Below are 6,498 nucleotides of genomic sequence, written 5' to 3' on the forward strand. Positions count from 1 at the left end.
TTCGGAGCTCTTCTAACTTTTGGCTGGGCACATGAATCGATGGAGAGTAAGAGTGGAGTGCGCAATGTTCCAGCATTTGTAGATTAGTCTACTGGCAGTCTGCTTTCGTTGTAACTGAAAATTTCGTTTCCTTTCAGCACTTGCTTTCATAGTTGCCACAAGTGGCCCCAAAGCACAATCGTGATCTAGTAAAGTATACGCAGCAGAGCATGAAGCGCGGGTTCACACCCAAGCCTGATGGCCTGCCTGCAGAATTCCACCTGACCTTTTGGGGCCTGATTGGACGGCACCTTGCGAATGTATTTCAGCACTGCTTTCAATACAGTGAATTTCCTAAGTCAATCCTTGTAGGATGCATCGCCTTACTTCCGAAACAGGAAGGGGGGTATTTTGTCCCCTCACCTAGCGGAGTGGTGACTTACCATACGTTTAACACAGATTGCAAGGTTTTTGCTGGGCTCATATTCTAGTGCATGCAACTATTGATAGTGTCATTAGTAGTTACATGCACCAGGGCTGTTCTATTCCCAGGGTGCAGCATACACAGCCTGTTGTATGTGACGCGTGATGTCATTGAGTATGTCGCCACGCAGTGCTTCAAGGATAGTTCCTAGACCACAAAAAAAGCCTTTGATCTCGAACATGCGTAACTATTTGGCACACTTAAAGGAGCCATGAAGAGAAAACACAAGTTTGGTTCATTCGAAAGATTGCCTCGTTAGAACCATAACGACACCACTTATAATGCAAACTTCGCTCAAATAAGCTACATAGTTAGGAAAAAAGGAAATGACCATGCGACCCACCAGCTCATTTTCCGCAACAGAACCTATGATGTCACTCGAGAATGCTCTGTGATTGGCGGAGGCCGGCAAAAGCAAACGCATGTTAGGCAGGGCTTACAGTTTGCATAGCGAGCTAAATGCCCATGAAACATACTGCACATTCTTTTTATGACAAAGAACGGTGGAGTGAACGGTTGAAGTTCCGAACGAACATGCAAGCGTGTATGCCAATGAGTACGAAACTACCGCCAGCCGAACTCGACATGTCGGCGTCGCCACCGTCGCGCAGACGAATTTTCGGGTTCAAGGCTCTTCGGGGCCAACGAACCGTCCCAGCACGCACAGCCGCGACCTTGCTTGGTATCGTAATCCCTTCACAGGAGGTTGGCCGTCATATCGCCAGCCAGCAAAGGTAAAAATAGAAACAAGGGGAGTAAGGAACACAGAGCAGCAACGAGATAGTGCCACTCGTCGCACAGGTTTCGGTATGGAGGTCGTGTTGGCTTGCTGCTGTCGTTACGAGCTCGTTTACAGTTTACAACCACTGAAAACTTCAGTTTGTTCGAGTACTTTACAATGAAATTTCGTTGCTGTGTTTTGAAATGCCCATGTAGTACGGGCAAATCGTCGAGGGAGTGCGACATCCCCGCCGGTGAGATCTCCTTTCATGTGCTGCCCAACGACGAACCTCGGCGAAGCAAGTGGCTACGTTTCGTGAACTTTGCAAACGGAGGAGAAAGAGAGCTAAAGGAAGTACGAGTGTGCTCGCTTCATTTCCGAGGAAGTGATTACGGCAGGGACCCGGACATGCTGGCGCTCGTCGCCGACTTCGTCAAATCGCTCTGACCTTGGGGAAAAAAATTGCCGTACACACCTCGCATTGACGCTCGAATCTTTCTGGTCGGAGCAGAGAGCTCGAGCGAACGGCTTTCCATACACGACACCGGCCAACTGGCATAAGCGATACTGCTACTGAAACTGAAAATACGGCACATACGTACCAGTCTGTATTCGTCCGTCGCCACGGGGCTGACGAGGCAGTGGTGCCGACAGCTGGGCATTCGTCTGTTGTGGCTATCGCGGAATGGTCGCTTTCCCGTCCACCGCGTATCCCACAACTCTTGCCGCTCGTGCACTTAGAAGCATTGAGCGTTCAAGTGGTGTGAGGTTGTTCAATGCAAGCCCCAGCTCCTCGGCGAGAGTTTTGTTCTCCGGAACAGGCGATTCCATGACTAGGGCTGCGGGTGCACTAGGTTTTACTAGTATTTTTAAAACGGCCGCCGTTTCGGTCGACTCCCGCGTGTGGGTGCTATTGGAGTCGACATACTAAGTATCTGTTTCATGAACCGGCTCGTATGACGCCATTGTTCACGTGACAAAATGTGCAATTTTAGCGGGAGATTTAAAATTTTGGCTTAAATTGCCTTATTTCTCAGTGAATAAAGCATCATTTGCTTCCGGGAAAGCGCTTGGGGTACTATGAAACACCTAATCTTTCGAATAAAACAAACTTTTGTTTTCTCTTCATGGCTCCTTTAAAGTGTTCGTATTTCTAGCATCTTTTGCATCTGCTTGTATCAGGTGCACTTTCTTTAGATGGCGTTAAGAGTGGTAAATTTTCCATTACTTGTGGCCTGCACGCTATCGCCTGTTCTGTTTGTTCTGGCCATAGTACCTTTTTACAGGCAATACTGAGGCATCTGGACGAGCCTTTCCCTCCCGGGCAGTGAAATGGTGAAAGCCACAGTATAACTTCATAACGCAATGCTGTTCTATTGCCAGTGAAGGCAGTTGGCATCACGCCTTAAATGTTTTTCATGAACATGGCAACATGTCTAAAGCTGTTGAATTTGTTGAAATACGAGTACAAGCTTAGCACTATAGGCGTAGGACCTTCATATCTGCTTCCTTCCTTATACAGCTATGGTCTAAAATAAACCTTGTAATAGGATACATCTCTAAGGTATCAAATGACATGTGGCAACTGATTCTAGCAGGAATTCGTTAGCATGTTTAAAATGTGCAGAGTTTTGATTTGCCATTATTATAAAAATGTTATGTTGTACAGTCGGCATTTTGTGCAAAGTCATGGTATGCATGCCAGGTTGCCTGACCACTTTTAAAAGTATTTATTAGCATTCAATCTTCGGTTTGTTCCTTTTTATGGAGAGGTGACACAGAATTGGTGAGTCCACCAGCCCTCGGACAACCACGGAATCACAAGGGCCTCGCATTCCCTTCAGTATCTCTACTGTTCTGTGCTTTTGGTGCAGTGTTTGGTGAAGATGCAGTAATCCCTCATTAACTCGAACTCGGATTTTTCGAAATATCAGATGAATCAAACTTTTTTTCCCAGGCATTTACCTCCCATAGACCCTTTGCAAAAAGGCAGGCTATACTGGACACTCGGCAGTGGCAACATTAGTCATTAACACAATGGCGCCATGATAGAGGAAGCCTCGTGTAAGAAGGCCTTTGCAGCCTCACCAGTCTGCACCCCCATAAAAAAATTTATTGGTTGTTTTGTATATGCCGTTAAAGCTCTTGTAGCATTATAAAGCATGACGCCCACGCACTGCTGCACACCTCCTTGCAAGCAGTAGGGATACGTGAACAATGCCAGGCAAATGGTTCATAGGATGCGCATCTTTAGCGTTCCGCATTTCAACGTTCAGAGAAATGCGTCATTTTTTCGTTATCTTGAAAGCTGTGTTTCACGTGCCGGTCACGACTGATGCCATTATTATCACCGCGCTGACGGCTCGACATTTGTGAACTGCAAACGCTGGACTTTTTTCTAAACCAAAGCTTTACTAATCTCAAGTGGTTTTGCCGTCTCTGTGTATTTGACCTTCATTTGACCGCAGCTGCACATCACAACTGGCCAGGTTGAGCTCAGCAAAGGGCCACTGCTACCGCCGCTGCTGGCATAGCGCCTGTGCTCTCCGCAACTGGTTCATGCCTGACCACTTGACTCGTCATGTGTGTGCGAGCTCGACCATGAATGAGAATGAAAACAGACCGTCTTCGCCGAGTGTTGCATGGTAGCTGGAGGCTTCGAGCCGTTGGTGGTAAACGGAGTTCGAATACCCCGCAGATATCATATTGTCGAACCATTCGGTTCGCATAACATCGGAAGCGGGATCACAACTGTAGACAAGGGCAGCCTTTGCACAAATAATACAATAACTATAGCTAAAGCAGAGGCTAACCAAGTGAAACGAAAGCTTAGCTAGGCTAAGCCGAGCTTTCGCTTTGCATATCAAGGGTTAGCCGAGCTAAGCTGCATCTATTTGTTGGGAAGAGCTGTTTTGTGGTAGAGTTTCACGTGTGGATCACTTTTTTACGTTTTATTAGTATTAGTGTTACATTTTCCTAACGTTGCTGTGAACAAGCAATTAACAATAAAAAAACATTTAAAAACAATGAAACGTTACATGACATTTCACCAGATGTTATGCGACACAGCAAAAAAGGATTTCTACAACTTATCAACACTGTTAGAGTTACGTTTGCATAACCTTATAGAAACACGCTAATGTTAAAAAAACATTTTAAGAACAAGAAACATTAAAGTAATGTTATATCAAACATTATTGAAACAGTGAGGAAGCATTTTGACAACATATTAATGATGTGGGAGTTACATTTACCTAATGTTGGAGAAAACACGTGTCAAATGCTTTTTTGGTGCTGCAAAAAATTTTCAGAAAGCAAACCAGAATTGTGACATTGACGTTTTGCCAAACGTTGTGTAGAATCTATTTCTGCAACATTTACATTATGTTTTTGCTGCCAATACTATTTAAAACAGTGAACATTGTTTTTGTTATCCCCGTATAGGGGTCACGATATATTGTAAACCATTTTCTAAACAACAAGGAGCAGTGAATTTCTCAATAAAGCTTTATTTACTTTTGCATGGCTACGTACATTTTTTGATAGTCAATATGATCAACGCCAGTGAACCGTACTATTTGTGCACATAACTAGGAACATGTGAATAGGAAAGATCTAAACACATTGCTTACTTGGAAACAGCGAGCCGTGAACATTACTAGCTCAACCTGTTTACGAATAATATGGCAACACAAAGATACTGTCATCACTGCTTCAAGTGTATTGAAGGGGCCATGTAGACAAAATACAAGTTTGATTTATTCGAAAGATTTCGTGTTTTATAGTGCCCCAGCACTTGTCCGGATGCAAACGATGTTTTATTCACTAAGAAATTAATCAAATATAAAATTTTGATTTTCCCGCTACATCGTGTTTTCGTGGTCTGCAATGCCACCACAGGAACTGACTGTTCTACAGCCAATTGCGAAGCCTTCTTTACCATTAGTGAACCTAGATGGCGCCACCATACTGCGGCAAGCCGTTTGCTGCCTTTGGTTTGTTTTTCACCGTATTTTTGTTCAGGGCGAAAATAATCGTTTCGTGAAACATAGTGCTCGCTCAACAAATACGGTCACGTAAGACATCGTCGCTTGCGTCAATTGGCCAGTGTTGTCTGAGACAATCCCAAAGCCCCGAAGTCTTGTGCAGCTAAACCAAGCATAGTGCATGCTGTACCAATACAAGTATGCTTCAGTACTTCTGTTTACGTGTGCTTTTGTAACTTCTACTGTTTGTCCCACCATTCTTACTGCTTTAAAAAGAACGTGCCCTAAATTTAAGCTTAAATCACTTGTTTGGCAAGCGTAAAGCTCTGCCTAATTTGCATTCGCTCTTGCCGGCCTCTGCCAATTGCAGAGCTGGCTGGTACGACATCATAGGTTCTGTTGCGAGAAATGAGCTAGTGGGTTGCTTGGCCATTCCCTTTTTTCCTAATTATATAGCTTATTTAAGTGAAGTTTATGTTAAAACTGGTGTCGGTATGATTATAACGAGGAAATCTTTTGAATGAACCAAACTTGTGTTTTGTCTTCATAGCCCCTTTAAGCAGAGCAACTTAGATAAGCTTACTGGAAATAAAGTTATTTCATCCTCAAAATTTATATACTTACCTACTCATTTCTTCAATATCAGGTGTGACCGAAGCCATTGCCGCTGCTGTGCAGGAGAGGCTATGTATAGCAGACTTAGGAAGAGGCTCCATCCAGGCGCTGGCTGCTTCTGTGTGGAAAAAGAAAACATTTCCTACTTGAGTACGCTGCAGCAGTGGACTATTTTTTCTTGAAAGAGTAGTTGCAGCCTAAGGATCTCTGTTTAGTTAACGAGCACACACACAAAAAAATACTAAATGGAAAGTAAACCAACAGGCAGCTGTGCAGCCACTCGAGCTAATTTTGTAACCAGAAGAAAGCAAGCACACAAAATCTTGGATCACCTGACTTTTAACTTGAATCTTCTGAATCTAGGGTCAGTTCCCTAGAGGTTAGTGACTGTCAAAGTTGCTCATAACCGAGCTATATGTATTCTTCACGGTTCATGTACTTCTATTAGACAGAGATTAGGGTGAAAACCATTTAAATATAAATTAAGTTTAAGAATGTCAGTTTATTGCTCACCTTGTGGGTTGTTGCAAGCCGAACATTGGCAAAGCAGTGCTAATAATCAAAGGTGTGGGGCCACTATTGACTGTGGCCTGGGCCACACCTACAGCAGCTGGAAACATACGGTGCATCTAGTTATGGGCTGCACAGCATTTATAGATTGAACGAACTATTAAAACAAATCAGTCAAAGGAAATGCTGGCAGAAATATTCTA

This window comes from Haemaphysalis longicornis, unplaced genomic scaffold (assembly GCF_048455015.1).
Source record: "Haemaphysalis longicornis isolate Haplotype H1 unplaced genomic scaffold, Haemaphysalis longicornis Haplotype H1 scaffold_10, whole genome shotgun sequence".
NCBI classification, from domain to species: Eukaryota; Metazoa; Arthropoda; class Arachnida; order Ixodida; family Ixodidae; genus Haemaphysalis; species Haemaphysalis longicornis.